At 44.9% G+C, this 12198-nt stretch overlaps 2 protein-coding genes across 2 annotated transcripts in view; one reads left to right on the top strand and one right to left on the bottom strand.

Moving 5' to 3' along the window:
- The window catches only part of DRGX (dorsal root ganglia homeobox), a 107459-nt gene that overhangs the window by 994 nt on the left and 94267 nt on the right, over positions 1–12198 (bottom strand). The window lies entirely within an intron of this gene.
- CUNH10orf71 (chromosome unknown C10orf71 homolog) overlaps positions 1–12198 on the top strand; it is a 34103-nt gene that overhangs the window by 16035 nt on the left and 5870 nt on the right. The window contains exon 2 of the mRNA XM_019555640.1: positions 8842–9044. The gene's annotated coding sequence lies outside the window, so the exon portion shown is untranslated. The remainder of the gene's footprint in view (positions 1–8841; positions 9045–12198) is intronic.

Raw genomic sequence — 12198 nt, 5'->3', positions numbered from 1 at the left:
GCCTTACTTCCTCTTCAGACCACAAGTGATATTTCTTTCCCAGGCAAGAGTTAGTCTCAGAGGAGATGAAATACCGCAGAGATGTTTCAGACCCAGTGGACATCTGCCTTGTAAAAGGACCATGCTAGGCTGTGAAACATAACATGCCTGCTCCACACATGCCACAGCCCAAAATGGATGACTCAGGGTGGTGCTGGCTACAGGCCAATAAGCACACCCAAGTCAGCACTGATGGTGGCTACATTACATTCATTCCAAAGTATAACATGCAAACAGGGAGTGACATGCCTTGTTGCCTGTGCTCCCCAGCATAGTCCTTTGACATGCCTTTTGTTATGACTCAAAAGACTTTCATAAGGTTCTCCTAAGTTGGGTGTGAATATTTTTCATGTCATTTTAGAGCTATATTATAGCGGTCTTTCCAGAAAAGTGAATGTTCTTTCATAAGGACAAGTGTTCTCACTGAATGTACTTTAGATATGACTACTGACATTAATAAAGCTAAGGTAACATTTCTTTCATTTGTCAATGAGGCAGGGTACCTAAAAATGGTGCCATGATGCATCCATTCCTTGGAGTGGAGATGGGGCAGGAGTTCAAGTTTGTCTCAGCCCTTTGTTCTTTTGAGGAGGATATAGCAATTGCAAACTTTTTGGATGATGTATTAAAGAATCCACAAGTGTCTCTGCTGTCCTCCACCACTGAGATACCTGCAGGGCAGGTATGCTATATAGTCTGTCAAACTAATGGGTTTCTCTTTCTCAGAATCAGCATGCATCCAAAATCTGTCAAGTGGTAGTTTTTGAGCCTGCTGTACTCCTGCTATAATTCTTCATCCCACTACTATACCTATTGATGGTTAAGTCCACTGCAAGTGCATCTACATGTGCCATTAAGTGAAGGTGATGTGTTAAACTCCAGCACAGTCTGCGCTGGAGTTTTGGTACCTTAAAGGTATGCGTTGATGCTCAAACTGCTGCGGTCCAGGGCACATGTAAAGACACTGTGCCCAGGACCACAGCAGTCTGAGCCAAGGCAGAGCAGCCCCAGGCTGGCAGCAGGCCTGGGTGGTCAGCTCTGGGTGGGGAGGCAGTGTCAGGCAGCAGCAGGGCTGGCTGGGGCATGAGAGTGCCCCAGTGTGAGGAGCCCTGTCAGTAGGTGGCAGGAAGAGGTCTGGCACAGTGTATGCCTGGGTCAGTGTTCACATGAGTGTTTAGATGCAGTTATTTTTGCCCCAGTAAGAGAGTACTGTCTCCAGCAGTGCTATCTTACAGCAATGACAATTAGCTTGCTGCCGTCTAATAGTGTTTCACGTGTAGACTGTGATGTTTTACACTGCAGCAAATTAGTGTGCTGTGCAATTAAGTGCATATGTAGAGGCATCCACTGGGTGCCTCTACATCTGCAATTAATGCTATTTGGGTTTACTGCACAGTCAAGCAACTCTGGGCGTGCAGCCATTTGGGAGCAGATTTGCTGCTTATGAAAGTAGCCTGCTCCAGGCCTCTTCCTGCCCTACTCTGCCCCCTGCAGCAGCTAGGCAGAGCTTGAGGCTCCAGCCACAGCTTCCTGGCTGCCAGGGGTACTCTTTCAAATGCAGCCCTGTATGGTGCTCTCTGGCCACCTGTTTTTCTGGCCCAGAGCAACCTACAGTGTGCTGGCACAGCCCTCTATGACTTTGTTTACAGATTCTGTGCCCATTGTGCAATGGATGCTCTACCCCCAGGCCCGTCAGTGATGACCCATGCCATGGACTTCTGCTGGGCTTTACCACTGCAGCAACTGCCACATGGCCCAGTGTGTCTTGACCCTGTCTGCCCCCCTGTGCTGCACAGCCGATCAGCATCTGCACATGCAATACTGTGCAATAACTACTGCATGACTAATTTACTACCTGCATTTGCAGGTAGTAAACTAACTGTACAGTAAGCACCGCATGTGTAGACAGTGATGCTTTACAGCACAGTAAATTAGTCTGCTGAGCAGTCAAGTGTCTCCTGTAGATGCACCCAGTATGTACTTTTTCTTTTAGCAATTAAACTGCTGTGCTTTCCAAGGAGACAATTCACTCTTGAGAAACTATTTAAATGTTAAGATTCACTCTTCTCCTGTTTGCACACTTGGTAGTGAAGCATCATCTGTATGGTCAAAGAGCTTATCTTTTATGTAGTACCAAACAGGTCCATGGTATGACCCAAACAGGTAGACAGATCTGGGTCAGAAATCACAGCCTCAGATCAGGATGTAGCTGAACATAGGTGAAGATTAATTCTGTATTAGCTAAATGAATTCCTGCAATGGGCCAAATCCCTTAAATCATAATTCTTTGGGAAAGAACAACTTAGTATTTGTGACAGATTAACTTAACTTGTCTCTAATATTGTATCTTTACTGTTTTCTTTTTCTGTTTTATAATATGCCTCAGGAAAAGCAAACAATTTGTGTTTGAAAACTCAGTCCATTTGTATTCAACTAAAAGCTGCCTAAAATCCTCCAAGTTCTCCACAGCAGAAGTACAGCACTAGCAACAGCAGCTGAGGTCCCTGTCCCCAACTATGTCCCAAGTGTTACAGCCCTAACCTGGAAGGACCACACCTGGGAGTGATAAGGGAGCTCAGTGACCACTGCTCATGCTGGCATTGTTCTCTGCTGAACATAAATAATGGGGCTTGTCTGTTAGAAACTGAAAATCACTTATCTATGGGCTACCAGCCCTCCCAAATACATGGTAACAATTTCTGACCACAAACAGCCAGGGCTGGATTTAGGCCTGTGGGTTACAGTAATAGGTTACCCAATTCTGTAACCCTGAGTCTTCAATTATGCTTCAAGAGCATTTCTCATGGAGTTTTGGAGAGAGGCCGTAGTTCATTATCACAGATATCTCCCATTCTTGGCTGCCCAGGAAGCCAGCTTCAGAGAGAAGAACCTACATAAACCATAAGCTGTGGCTGGGAGGTTAGAGCACTGTGCTGGGAAGTCTTACAGATGAGGCATGTCTACATGAGATGCTGAATAGCTGAATGATACCACGCAGTAGCATGTCACAGCACTAACAGTGCTAACATGCTACTATGCAGTATTATTAGGCTACTGCACAGTAGTGTCACTTAAAAGATGTTCACTAGTATTATTGCGCAGTAATTCCAGTTGCTGTGCATTTATTTAGTACTTAATTATACAAGTACTAAATAAACATACAGTAACCACTGCACAGTAGCATCTCATGTAGACGTGCCCATGGAGATCCAAATCACATCTATATAAGGGGTGGGGGCTCTGCCCTGTGTCTTATGCTTCCTGTACAACTGGTTTAACTGGTAGGCTATTGGACTAAAAGTTGGAAGAACCCTTCACTACTCATGGGTTTTTGTGGCTTCTTTTGGCTTATGCTAACCCAGGGCAGGAAGGTATGGAGCCACATACCCAATGAGAGCACAGCATACTGCACATGTGATACAGAAGGAAGTGACACAGGACTAGCGAACAGGCCAGCAAACAAGGGAGTTTGAATGGGACCCCTTAGTGGGAGAGGAACAGGAAGCTTTGGTTGCCAGGTAAAAGGGTTTGTGGGTGCTGGTGAGTAAGGAAGGCCTGCCTGGCTTGGGCTTGGTGGCATAGCTTCGCTTTGGGAGTCATTTTATAGTGTTCGGAGGAGTGAACAGAAGAGCTCCCAGATATAAAGTCCAGCAGCTGATTGAGCTGATTACAGCCGATTGCAGTGTGACCTGCCTAAGCAGAAAGGCAAGAAGTCAGTGACATAGGAGTACTTGACACAGGACCAGTGAGGAGGGGAGTTTGAGTGGGGAATTTGCTGGGGACTTTGCCTGGACACTTTCTTTCTTCATTGTACGCTTGCTGAGCAGAAGCAGGAAAAGGAGACAGAGGGAATATTTTAGGACTACCCACAGAAGAAGAAAAAGGAGCTAGCAGAAATATCAACAGGACAGTTGGAAGATGTCATAATGCCAAAGCCCCTGCTGCTACCTGTTTTTGTCATCTCTTCTGAACCTGAGGCTGTCCATCTGGAGAACTGGCAATGGATGATAAGGAGCTCACTCCAGTAGCAGGAGAGGCCATTGGAGTGAGGATAGAGACCTCTGCTGCCAAAAGGAAGTAATGGGTGATGGCGATTGGGGACTTCCTCCTGTGGGGCATCCATCTGCTGGCCTGACCTGTTGGTTTGGGAACTCTGCTGCCTGGAGCTCACATCCAAGATGTCACAGAAAGGTTGCTAAGATGCTTCTGGCCCTCTGACTACTATCCCATGCTGCTCATCCATGTGGGCACTAATGATACTTGCCAGGGGAGACCTCAAGCAGATCAAGAATGACTAAATGGCTTTAGGCATAAGGGTGAAAGGGATGGGGACCTAGTGGTGTTCTCATTCATCCTTCCTTTCAAAGGTAAAAGCACAGCTAGGGACAGATGCATCCTGGAGATCAAAATTTAGCTGCACAAATGGTATTGTTAGCAGGGCTTTGGCTTCTTCAGCCATGGGTTGGTGTTCCAAGAAGTGGACTTCTGGAAAGAGATGGGGTCCACCTAATGAAGAGAGGTTAGAGTGTCTTCAAATACAGGCTTGCTAACTCAGTGAGAAGGGCTTTAAATCAGATTCTCCTGGGGATAAAGAACCGCCCCCCACCCCCCAGAGGTAAGTAAAGAGCCAGAACACATGCATAATAACTCAGTAAAAGGAAACAATAGTGGAAGTCTTAGCAGTGTTCTTGTGGAAAAGATTGGATGATCAGTTAGGTATGTGAAAGGTTTATATACTAAGGTGAGAAGCAAGGGGAACAAACAGGAAGAAATGAAGGTCCTAGCACAATCACAGAATTATGATGTAATTGAGATTACAGAGATGTGGTGGGATAAATCATGGCTGGAGTATGGTCATGAATGTATATTGTTCAGGAAGGATAGGCAGGAAAGAAAGAGAGGAGGTCATAGCCCATGTATAATGGCAATGGCTACATGTTCTGAGGTACAGTATGAAGTGGAAAGTAGGTCTGTTGAAAACTGCTTGTGTGAGAGCAACAGTTGAGATGTCATGATGAATGTCTGCAACAAGCTGCCAAACTAGGAGGAGGTGGTAGACGAAGTCGTCTTTAAACAACTGATAGAAACTTCTAAATCGCAGGACCCGCTTCTCCTGGGAGACTTTACTTATTGGGATATCTACAAGAAGGCAAACACAGTAGGCTGCCTATACACGTTTGGGGGAGGGGAGGAGCCTAGCATTTTAATTAGAGTAGTTCCCGGGCAGCCGCTATAATTAAAATGCTGCAGCGCAATATGCATTAAGCCCCTGCATGTTTAAAAATGGCCACAGGATGCTTTATCTAAACCTCATTTGACCAGGTTTAGTTAAATTAATTGAGTCTGTTCTGATGCATTCTAATTAGAATGCCAAGGAGCACGTGCATAGGCAGCCGTAATGCACAAGCAATCCAGCAGGTTCTTGGAGTGTGTTGGGGATAACATTTTGAGACAGAAGACAGACAGTCCAACTAGGAGAGTTCATCTTGATTTTCTGTTCATAAACAGGGAGGAATTAGTTGAGAATGTGATGGTGGAAGGCAAATTGAGTGGCAGGGACCATAAAATGAGAGAGTTCAAGATCCTAAGTGGTGGAAAGAAGGAGAGCAGCAGTATAAAGACATGGACTTCAGAAAAGGAGACTTCAGCAAACTCAGGAAACAGGTGGGCAGGATCCTGGGAGACAAGGCTAAGAGGTAAATTAATCCAGGAGAGCCGACTGTACTTTAAGGGGGCCTTTTTAAGGGTGCAGGAGAAAGCCATCATGATGCAACAGAAGAATGGAGAGTTCAGTAGGAGCCCAGCCTGGCTACACAGCAATTTCTTCCATAAGCTGAAATTCAAAAAGGAATCCTACAAAAGTGGAAACCTGTCATAGTACTAGGGAAGAGTATAAGAGAATTGCACAGGCATTCAGGAAGACAATTGGAAGACCACAGCACAATGTGAGATGCAACTGGCAAGGGCCATAAAAGTAAATAAAAAGGGATTCTACAAGTATATCAAGAGTAAGAGGATGTCACGGAGCTGGGTCCTAGAAGCAGCCATGATCTCCCCTAGAGCCCCCTACCGTGCCAAGTTTCCTTCAAGCACCTTCAAAATCTCGCCTGCCTCATCTTACTATGGGGTTTCTGTGCACCCCAGCCTTATGGGCAATGCGTGGCTCCAACCACCCCTTTGCCTTGGTCCAAGCCTCGCTGATATCCCAGGCATTGTTTGGTCTGTCTGGGTCTCTGTGCCCTCTCTGGCACTTGGGCTCTCCGCAGCCCTTGTCTCACAATCGTGCCCTCTGGCACTTCTCATCGCCCCCTTCGCTCTGGGGTTACTGCAGCCTTGGGGCTCAGGTGGTCATAGCAGTGCCTGGCCCAACTCTCCTTCTCAGGGTCTCAACCCCCCGCTGGGCTCAGGCAGCCTCAGCCTTACCTGGCCTCCAATTCTCCGCTCCCCTTCTCAGGACTGGGGTCAGTGCACCCCCAGATGCTGCACCCTCTCTGGCACCAGGATCCCTACGCTACCGCAGAGCCCCTATGAGGCCTCCTCCAACCCCTAATAGCCTCACCCAAACCACCAGTTGTAAACAGTAAACCATCAACACAAACTCAAGCCCCTTGGCTGCAACGTAAATTCAAGCCATCTGGCTATAACTACATTCAAGCCTATCACAGGGTTTCTCCCTCTCACCCGTAACAACTGCTTGTGCATCCTGGCCTCTTCCTTTTCCTCACTCCAGCAGTTTCCACCCCTATAGCTACTGGCAGGGAACTGCCTCTCTGGCCTCAGCCTGGGATTATATGTAGGTCAGGCCCTGCCCCCTTCCGGGACCCCCAGCAGTTGCCGCAGCCAGCACTTGTGCCTCTTTAATACTACTCTCGCTGCCCTGGTAACTAGCAGCTGGGCTTCCCACTCACTGCTAGGGCTCTCTCCCTAGCTGTTTCTGCTCTAAGGAGCAGGGCACCCGCATGCTCTGCGACACACCTCCCCTCTTTATAGGAGCAGAGTACCTGCTTGCTCTGCGACAGAGGAAGACCAGAGAAACCATAGGTCCTTTATGGAATGCAGAAGACAATTTAGTTACGGATGATGCAGAGAAAGCTAAAGTATTTAACGCCTTTTTTAGTCTTCACAAATAGGAGCAGCTATCAGATGATGAGTACTGTTGAAAGCAAAGATTTGGAAGGAGACAAACAACCTAGAGTGCTGGCAGAATAGGTTAGGATTACTTAAAGCAGCTAGAGACTTTTAAGTCAGCAGGGCCAAATGGGATGCACCTTAGGGTACTGAAGGATCTGGCTGAGGCTGTTTCAAAGCCACTAGCTATTCTCTTTGAGGACTTGTAGAGCTCAGATGAGGTCCCAGAAAAGGGTAAATGCAGTGCCCATCTTTAAGAAAGGGAAGAAGGAGGATCCAGGGATTTATAGATGAGCCAGTCTGACCTTGATGTGTGGAAAGATCATGGAGCAGGTTCTCAAGGAATCCATTGTGAAGCCCCTAGAGGAGAAAAAGGTGACCAGGAAAAATCAACATGGATTCACCAAGAGTAAGTCATGCCTGACCAATCCAGTTTCCTTCTATGATAATGTGACATGCTCACTTTATGCGGGGAGAGCAGTGATATACCTTGGCTTTAGCCAGGCTTTCAACATTGTCTCCCATGACATTCAAGGAAACACAGATTAGATGAAAGTACTGTGAAGTGGATATATACTGGTTGGATCATTGTGCTCAACAAGGGGTGCATCTACATGTGTACATTTTACTGTGCAGTAACCAAAATTATTGCACAGTAACTAAAAATTACTGTGCAGTATGGGTGGCGTGTACACATGCATGTCTATATGCACAAATAAAATGGCAATTTACGCTGGCTTGGGCATAAATTTGATACCTGCATCATGCAGGTATCAAAATTTACACCCGATTTGTTACTGCACAGTAACATATGTGTAGATGCCTTACTGCACAGTAACACTGTGTGTATGGACTGATTTGGGACTAGCTTTAGTCCCAAGTTGGACCACATACAGCATTACCTGGGTTTGGTGCTGGTCAACATATTCTTTAATGATTTGTATGATGGGATTTATTGCACTCTTAACAAATTTATGGAAGATACCAAGTTGGGTGGAGTTGCAGACACGTTGGAGGGCAGGGCTGGGACATTGACTATGGAGGATTTTCCCAGTCTATTCAGGTTAGTCTATCAAGCTGCAGCAGGGGAAATTTAGATTGGAAATTAGGAGGCACTTTCTGACTTGTGTGTGGATAAGCATTAGAACAGACTACCTAGAGAAGCTGCAGGTCTCCATCCTTGGAAATTTTCAAGACCAGATTGGGCAGGCACTTGGCTGGGATGGTTTATTCAGGGATGATCTAGCCTTAAATCAGAGGGCTGGGCTAGATGACCTTGTAAGGTGTCTTCCAGCCCTACTCTCCTATGATCCTATGTTCATTTGCTATGCAAATGACCATCTTACATATGGAGCAGGATTGCAAACTGTGTGTAAATGTCTAAAATAGCAGTTATGCAGCTAGAAAACTGCCACTTGCATGCATGAATTGGAACTGCATTCTGCTGTAAGAGTCTTTGCTAAGAGGCTAAGAAATCAGAACGAACGGGAATGGATTATTGTGGTACCAGAATAAGGGTGTAAACCTCTGCTGTATTAAGAAGAGTAGCAAAAGTTTGCAACTGGCTCCTCAATGGCTATTGCAATGTGAATGTATAAGCAAATGAATAAATACGGTCCACAAGCCATCATGCCTACTTCTGCTCACACAAATGACTTTGTTTTTGAATTGCAGGGCTTGCTTAAAGTAAAAAATGCTGAATGTTGAAAACATATTAGGACACCATTTCTACTGCATCTACTTCATTGAACTATTTTTAACTGCTCCCTAAGAATGGGCAGCAATGAGGACAAGGAAAAGTATGAGAGGAAATTCTAAATACACAGAGGACGAGTTAGACATCAGGCATGCACCTACAGTATCAACTCACATAACAGGTAAGAGGCTCTGCAAAGTGGGGATGGGATTTCATTTGTATTTTCTTTGTTGACAGTGATGGAGGAAATTCACCAAATATGAAAAATATCTTTATAGAAGGAAAAACAGAGCGACTATGTATTTGGCCTGATCCTGATCTTTTTCAGGACCAAATCTGGAGTAACTCTACTGAAGTTAATGGCTTTATACTGCTGAGAGAGTAGAATTAGAGTTCTCTACAACCATGTTAGTTTGAGGAAAGATTGGCTGAGTCTTTTAGTTGCATCAGGAGAGTCAGAACCGTTTCATCTGATGAACAAACTAGATCCGAGTAACCCACTGGAAGAAGCCTGTCTCTTGAAATATCTCACATATTGACTAGCTCCAGGTTATTTTGAGGGCATTAACCAAAATATCACTTCTAGTAGTCTAGATATATAACGTTGAGTTGGGTCAAACTGAAATCCTGGATTTAAACACTACAAGAGATCAACTCTGAATCCAAACTTCATAGCTGGATCCATCTGATATAGGAAATAGCTGTGGATCCAAACTTTGAAACTTTGGCCCCTCAATAAATTATCCAGTGCAATTCTGTTAGGCTAGGTAGCTCAAGATTAGACTTAATACAGGGAACTAATTTTTGCTGTTGCCATAGACAGTGATTTATCAACTTTTCCTGCATTTTATACAATAGTCTGCTCAAACTATTGAATATGTGTGAGAGAGAAAATCAGAATTAGCTCAGGGAGCTCAGTTCCTGCACTGGAGGCAAAGGAAGAGCTTCATCAGAGTCACCAGAGTCTAATATACTGAGAGCCCTGGTTTGTTTCCACAGGCTTGTGTAATAGAGGAAGGAGCCATTCAAATGTGCCCCTCAGTTTGCACATCCAATACATCCGTGCACTTTCTGACTGGATTACTAAGAATTGTTGCCTTCTGTTATCAAAACTTCTGGGAAATGAAAACAACTGTGGCTTCTCCTTCTCTTGTGGGTGTGAAGTAGTCCCCCTAGGCTAGCCTGCCTTCTGCTGGCTATGTTGGTACTAGCAGCCTCTTCAGTTTCAGTATATAGATTATACCATCTTCTGAATCCTCTGGCTCAAATATTTTACAACAATAGCATTTATTCCAAGCAAGTCTTCCTGTCACACAAGTGGATGGTCTGTTATCCAAATGGATACCTATTCTAGCACTTGATAATAGAACAGCACCTAGCAGTGTTAACAAAGAGCAGCAGCAACGCCCTGAAATCTGGCTCTTAAATCCATATTAAAGAATCAGAATAAATGATCAGAATATCAAATAATGCACTAAAGTGGAGAGAAATGGTTGGATGCTCAGCTCCTCTGAAAATCTAACTACAGAATGCACTGCATTCAAAAGCTTGTCTAAGTTTATCCCAACCATGCGGTTGGTCCAATAAAAGATACCACCAAATTCCTTGCCTCTTACTTTTTTAAAATGTATTTCAATGGATTTAGGAATTCAATTGTGTTTTCCCATTTTCTAACATATAACATAAATGGATTTTTACTTAAGTCTTCCTTACACTGTTCCCACACTAGGAAAAGTATGTTTTTTACTATCTTTTAGCAAAAGCATGCTAACTAATGTGATAAAAGCCTGGTAACAACAAAGTGCCATATTTTATTTCACCTTTGTTCTCCCATGAGACACTTATATAGCCACAGAAGTACAGTTTTGGGCACTTACACAGCTTTTAGATTCTGTTTCCACTTGCGATAGAATGGGATTACCCAAGCACATGTGTTCCTGTCAGATTTTAAAACAAGAAGAAAGAAGGGTGAGCGCCAAGTTTTTTACCCTGGCCTGTGCTCCCTATGGGACATGAACTATCCCAGTGCTGTTTATTCATTTTATCTAATTAATATTAAATGCAAGATGCAGAAAAGCCTTCAAGGACAAGAGCAAATCCCCAGGGTCCCCTTTGTGCCAGGGCAATATCTACCTCATTTAGCCACTCTTTCTCCAGCTTGTTCTCTACCTGGCCTCTTATATGTCCCTTTCTTGGCTACCCAGTAGGCCCATTTCTGGAGGAGGAGTAGAGAGGAATCCAGGAAATGCTATCCCATGGCCTGGTAGCTAGAACATTTTGCTGGGAAGTGGGAGATGCAAGTGGCCAGAATACAGTCTGCTGCATGTGTCCTAAAAAGAAACACTGGGTGAGTGTAGTAGCTACCCAAGTGCAAATAAAATCCAAACTGTACGTAAGTGCCAGAAATTGCACTTATGCCACAACACAAGTTTCACATACATAAAGATGAAATAGTATTTGGCACAAGGAATTTGTTCATTTCATATATTAGTGGGTCAAGAAAACACTCTAGACAAAGGTAGTTACCCTAAGTTAAAAACAGACATTGGACATGCGGACAGAAGTTACGTTTGTCATGTGACTGGCCCCTTAAAAGTGCTCTATAGCCATGCCCTGGCAGAAGTACATGACTGCAGAGCACTTTAAAAGTACCCAATAATGGGACAAATTAACCCTCATTCAATGAGGGTTCAAATGAAGGCGCTCCAAAGTAGAGCACCTTCATTAACTTCTGTTTGTCCCTGCCCCCAAGGCTGTCTTCAGGATGGGAGTGGGAGAAGAAAGTGGATGAAGCTCCATCCACGGTTTGCCCAGCCTGAGCTGAAGGGGGGTTGTGGATTGGAGCCCCACACCTTGGGGAGGCTCCAATCCACCTGCCCCACCCTCCCTTCCCTGCCTCCTACCCTGAAGACAGCACCAGAGTTGAGGGGTAGGGAGCAGGGCTAGGGGAGAGAGTCTGCAGACAGGCATCCTTTCTCCCCTAGGTTGGGTCCAAAGTGGAACTCAATTGTCTGCCCCCCTTCAACCAAACAGTGAACATCTGTTGGGTTGTAACTCACAGCACTTTCTGTGAAGTGCTATAAGTTACAGCAAGGACATCTGCACATCTGTCAGCACCTGTATTTCTCCAGGTTCAAGACCTTTTATTCTGGGATCCTACAGGAGGACAAGCCATTGTCCTACTTTAAGAATCTGTGACTATCTTAATTAACACTTTTTCCCAGGACATTTGTAGCTAATTCCAGTTAACTGCCATTCAAGCTGCATGTGTAAACAGTATCTCCCTTCTCTCCCCACCCCCACTTCAATGAGAGTGAACCCCAGCCCTCCCCTTC

This window comes from Crocodylus porosus, unplaced genomic scaffold (assembly GCF_001723895.1).
Source record: "Crocodylus porosus isolate Cpor-Errol unplaced genomic scaffold, CroPor_comp1, whole genome shotgun sequence".
Lineage (NCBI taxonomy): Eukaryota > Metazoa > Chordata > Crocodylia > Crocodylidae > Crocodylus > Crocodylus porosus.
The sequence above is the reverse complement of the archived record's forward strand: the minus strand, read 5'-3'. Positions and strand labels throughout refer to the sequence as shown.